This window comes from Pogona vitticeps, chromosome 3, assembly GCF_051106095.1.
Source record: "Pogona vitticeps strain Pit_001003342236 chromosome 3, PviZW2.1, whole genome shotgun sequence".
NCBI lineage: Eukaryota > Metazoa > Chordata > Lepidosauria > Squamata > Agamidae > Pogona > Pogona vitticeps.
Genome location: NC_135785.1, coordinates 48,377,830 through 48,383,996, shown reverse-complemented (window position 1 = coordinate 48,383,996; position 6,167 = coordinate 48,377,830).

Sequence of the window (6,167 nt, the reverse complement as noted above, 5' to 3'; positions counted from 1 at the left end):
GCGAGCCCAGCGGAGGGCGACGGCCCGGGCCCGGCTCGGTTACGGGTGGGAGGGGGGGAAAAGGCGCCTCCGTCCGGAGTTTCACCGGGGCCGCATTACCACGGGGCTACCGAGACTTCTTCGGCGGAGCTCCCGGCTTCGCTGCTTCTAGCCGCTCCCGGCGAAAGAACCATCCACCGCACGCCCAGCCCCAATGTCAATAGCAACCGTTAGATCCAACCGTCACTGCGCAGCCATCACCGTGGCCGCTTGGGTCCACCACTGCGCATGCGCGGCCATTCCCTACCTCATCACACCCACCCCCTTCGTGTCTTGTTCGGCACCCCGGCCGCCTCTCCCGAGAGAGCGAACAGGGCGGGGCTCGGGCGCCTTGGCGCCCTCTTTAGGCCCGAAGCCGCCTCCTCAGAGTTCCCAGGACTAACGCGGCTATTCGGAAAGGGCTTCTGCGTAGCGTAATTCCCGCGGCGAACCGGAGGGGGGGGCGGAACTACGACACTGCGCGGCCTGGTCGTTCCTCACTCGGCATGTCGGAGTGGAATGTGTGCATAATCATTTATCTGAGTACTGTATATGTGGAGTTCCCGCCGTTTACCACTGAGGAAACCGCTCATGTACTGTATATATACAGTAGATGAACGAGAGGACTAAAGTTATGGAAACCTGACACTTTACTGCACAGTTAGGAAGCAATACCACGATCATCCTAAACGGACCCAAACCAACCTCACAAAGTTTTATAGTGCCGTTAATTAAATCTTTTGTTTTCATATAGGAGGATACAAAATTTAAACCATTAAAGTGGGGTGTGTACATGTTTAGATGCAAGTTCCCATGAAATCAAGGGGTTTTATTTGCAACACAACAAAGTGGTAAAAACAAAGTGAAGAAAATAAAAACAATAAAAAAATCAGCTTAAATCCATAAGCATATATATGTGGAGTTAAGCTGATTTTGTTCCAAAATCAGCTTATTTTGTATTTATTGGAATGCTATATACTGTACAGTACTGTACTCAGAGAGAGAGAGAGAGATATTTATATTTATTTATTTATTTATTTATTGGACTTGTATACCACCCCATAGCGGTATATACCCACAGACACATATGAAGCCTAAAAGAAAAATAACTATATTAGGTGAAAATACATGTAAGTCTTCAGGACCAAGTCAAAATTCTCTCAGTATGGAGCATTGCAAAAATTTATTTATTGGAACAAATTTTCACATGCAGATACTAGGTCACTGCCTAGAAGGACCTGTCCCTGGTGCCCTGCAGCCTAGTTGCTTTGGCTAGTGTGAAAGTGTTGGTGTCCATATCAACCAGCCAACAGTCTGACCAGAGATGCTCCTTCCATTCATCTACACCCAAATCCTATTATTACTATTATTATTATCATCATCATCATCACCATCAAGTAAATCCCAGCTTATTGTTACCCAGGGTTCTTTTAAGTACCCAAAACTGGTTTGCCAGTGGTGCTCTGAGACTATCCAGCTTGCCCAAGGCTGCACAGATAACAGGGCACATTACCCTATCAGCTATTCATGCTCCATGTGATATTAGCTTGTTCCTCTTCTGGAGGGGATTTGAACCCCGAGCTTTAGTGTTCTACTCACTGAGATACACCAGCTCGTTAAAAGCCAGTTATCAAACTCTAAATTGGGTTTTGAAGCTGATATGACACATCAGCATCTACTGGTACTCAAGTGGACATTGAGTATCCAGTTTTGCTTTAGACTAGTATATAGAGTGCAGTACAGTAATCCAGTCTGAATGCCACTAGAGCAGTGATTCCCAACCTTTTTCGAGTTGCAGTCCCCTTTTATAGTAGCCAAATAACCTGTGACAACATCACATTTGTGTAAATAGTCCATCAGCATCATTCCCTACATGGTGGTATCATAGATGCTGATGCTGCTTGCCCTCCTATTTCTGCTGCCAGTTCTGCTGCCTCTACTTCAAAACTGGGGGAGGAACAGGCTGGGGACTTTAAAGATAGCCCAGTGGATGAAAGGACATAACAGTACCCAGCAAGGAGAAAAAACCTTCATGCAGAGAGGATCCACCTCAGAAACTGGCACAAAGCTTTCCTTGCACCTGCTGCAGAAGAGAAGGACCATTTGTTTTTGCATCCCCCTCCTGGGGGTTTGTTATGTGGGGCTTTTTCTTCCCTTTCCTCCTGTTCCTCCTCTTCTTTAGGCTCTCTGGAAGTTATGCATCATAATTAAAACCTCTTTCTTGTGGAAGTGGCAACAATTATATTTTTACATTGGCTTTTTTTTTGGTAAAAAATAGTCCAGGTCATCCCTTCTTAAAGAATAGAAGCTTTTTCCTCCCCCAAAAGTCCTGTTTATCATACATAATACACACAAATTTTAATATACCACTTTGAAAGGTGAAGAAAAACATTATTGAACAAGGGGTACAACACATATAAGGTGACCCACAACCCCCCAGAAAACACTTTGCAACCCCCTTGGGGATCATGTCCCCCAGGCTGGGAAACACACTACAGGATAGATAAATGAGGCAAGATAGAGGCATATCTGATATATTAGCTGAGACGGGGGGTGGGGAACCATCCACACCAGAGCTTTTTCACTTATAATTTAAAATTTCATGAAAAGCCTCCAGGGAACAGAGAAGACTCTTTGCTACATGAACTCAGTATCCATTGACAGAAGGCAATGCAAGTGGCAACAGAGCAGACAGAGGTACCACATTGTCCACTTTATGAATTACTCATTCTCAAATCCAGAACACCCGAACAGCAGTCAATAGAAATCCCAAACAGTGTACTTGGCCCTTCAAAAAGAGTCCATCTGTATACCAGCCTTCAAGCAGAGTAGCGGGTTTCCCTGTCCATAATGTTTTCATTTTATTTGGAGAAAGTTCCAGCTAGGAATTTGTCCAGTGAAAACTTTTATTTCAGTTTAATGGGGAGGGCACCTCATCTATTTTCAGTTCTTCCACACACTAGTGCTTTCAGTTGTCACAAAAGGGATACCTCTTTCAGGTCATTTTGGTTTGTTTTCCCTATACAGTACAGAGAGAAAAGACTGGGGTTGGTTGGGCAAGAAGCCGTGCATGGTGGTGGCAGCGGGAAAGAAGAGAGCAGCAGGGCTGGCTGAAGAAGGCATGGCATGGCAGTGGCTAGACAAAAAGAGGGAACGGAGAGAGGAAAATGGACAGACTACTGGATTATCAGTGTGAGGTGATTATATATACATGCGATAAGTGAAAGCGATAAATTAGGAAAACAGGGATAAACATGGACAATCCAAGTCTCTCTCATTCTTGAAATTGACTGTTAGTATTTTTTAGTGGAGATGGGCATGAACTTCAGTTCAGAAGTCTGGCCCAATTCATCAACATTCTCACACAGGTGTGTGGGCACAGTGCCCTCCCCCTCCCGCCTCCCCTGCACACTTGCCCATTCCTTGGGTGATGCACTCTTCCCTCTCTGCCTCCCCAGTGTGTCTACCCACTTGCATTTTGCAGCATTTCTTCCACCTTTTCCATCCGCTGCCCACTCAAAGGCAGCACTGCAGGAATCCTTGCCCTGCCTCCTCATCTGCACCACCCAGCCAATCACCTGGCTTCCCTGTTACCAGTCAGATTGGACAGGGTTCCCATCACAGTGCCTATCTATATTTTCAAGGCTATCTTCTATAAAAGAAACAGAAGATTAAAGCAAATGTAAATACCTGTTCTATGTTTCTTTTCATTCATTCCAGCCTGAAAGTTTTATACCTGGTTTCAGCTTGTTTCTCTTCATCCATCCCAGAACTACCTCTACTATTCAAGACTTTTGCAAATTTGAAGGGATGAAGAGGTGGGGATGAAAATGTCATATGTTCATTAAAGACAGTGTAAATGACTGAAGAATGTCCGCAAGCTTTATCATGTTAAAATAACAATTTCCTTACATGTTGAAGTGGTTCATCAAGTGGTCATCCATGAATTCACACAATTGGTTTCTGTGGCTGTATTGAAGCCTAGTTGGAATGTTCCAGAAACACAAAGCAGAAAGCCAAAAGCCTTTCCCCTCCCCCATCAGCTTGTGTAAATGCTCTGACTCACTAGCGGCTTTCCCTCAATCCCCTTCCTTCAGCTGCTCAAAGCTACAGAGCAGTGGTTCCCAAGCTTAGGTTTCTTGGTGTTCTTGGACAACAAGTCCCAGAAACCGTAGCCAACACAGCTAGTGGTTAAGGCTTCTGGGAGTTTTAGTCCAGGAACATATGGGGTCTCAAGTATGCTATAGAGCAATGTGGCAGGCAAGACAGGAGGAGACTAAGTTAAGTATATTCACAGATTATGACTCAAAGAACCACATTTACAGGTAAGCAATGTGTTCTTCTTCTTTGTGGTCTCCATGGATGACACAATTGACTGACTTACCAGCTCCATCTTTGGAGGAGGGCTGACATGCTGAACAGGAGAACTAATGCAGAACTGAAGACAATACTGCTTGGCCAAAGGAAGGATTTTTTTTGCTTCAGTGTTCAGCCTATAGAGTTTAACAAAAGTTGACAAATGGGACCATATAGTCGCTTTACATGATGTCTTGTATCCAGACACCTTTATAGAAATACTTTTTGAATTTGCATGGAATAGCTAATACCTTGGAAGATAGGGTCAAAATTTAAAAAGATCTTGATAGCCTTAACCACTGGGCTGAAAACAACAGAATTAAATTGAACAGGGATAAGTGCAAGATTTTATGTCTAGGGAAAAAATGCATAGTTATAAGATGGGGGATACTTAGCTCAGTAATGTTACAAGTGAGAAGGATCTTGGAATTGTTATAGATCAAAAGCTGAATATGAGCCAATAGGCTTTGAAGGGCAAGGAGGGGTCCTTCCATAAATGGAAATCCTTCCTAAATGAGGAAAATAAAAAGGAACACAAACTTTGGCAAAATAAATGTAAGAAGATGATATGGAAGGCACAGAAGGACTTTGAGGAACACATGGCCAGCAATATAAAGGGGAATAATAAAAGCTTATTTAAATATGTTAGAAGCAGAAAACCTGCCAGAGAAGCAGTTAGGCCTCTGGATGGTGTGGGAGGGAAAGGGGAGCTAAAGGGGGACTTGGAGATTGCAGAAAAACTATTTGCATCTGTCTTCAAGATTCACTGCCCAAACAGCCCTTCCTGATTAGAGAATTAAATCCAATACAGGTGAAAAGAGAGGATGTTTTAGACCTAATCAATAAATTGAAGATCAATAAGTCACCAGGCCCAGATGGCATCCACCCAAGGGTTATTAAAGAACTGAGAAATTAAGTTGCTGATCTCTAAAATATACAACTTATCCCTTAAAACGGCCACAGTGCGAGAGGACTGGAGGATAGCACATGTCATGTCAAACTTTTAAAAAGGAAGGAGGAGGGGCCTGTGAAACTACAGGCCAGTTAGCCTAATGTCTGTCCCAGGAAAGATGTTGGAAAGCCTCATCCAAGATAAAATCTTAAAGCACATAAAACAGTGGTCATGGAACAGGGGTAAATTACCCCAATTGGGGTAAAAATGAAAATCCTGGGGGTAATGAGGATGTGACCCTAACCCCATTCCCTCCTCCTCCTCCTCCTCCTCCTCTTCCTCCTCTTCTGCCCAGAGGGGAGGTCCCCAGCTGCCTGATCGCCCCCTTCCCACCCCCTTCTCCAGCCCGGCTGTACTTGAGCCATGGCGGATGGCTGCCCGCGATGGGCCCCAGCCATAGTAAAAGGCGAGGCCAGGGCAAGCGGCCAAAGCGCCCCCAGCAGGAGGAGCCTCTCCTTCCAGCGCCTGGAGAGGTGGATTGCAGCGGACGGGGCAGGCGCAGCCATGATGGCAGCCTGGGCCAGGCTCAGCCTCCCAGCGCTGAGCCGCCGCCGCCCCACCCCCGTCCCCGTAGGGCAGCAGCAGTGCTCACCCGGCCGTGCCGCTTCCTTCGGTGCCGCCTCCGCGCCAGCTGGCTGGAACTGGCGGAGCTTCTTGCCCTCCGTGCAGCAGCTGTTGTGCCGCTTCAATGACAAGACCAGCAGGAGCCCCAACACCAAGGCCCAATGCGGCCGCCCCCACGAGCAGCTGCCAGAGCTGATGCTGGTGCAGGAGCAGGTGTCAGGCGCCCCCTGCAAGCAAGCCACCTGCTGTTCTTCGATGGCAGCCTAGGAGCTGCCCG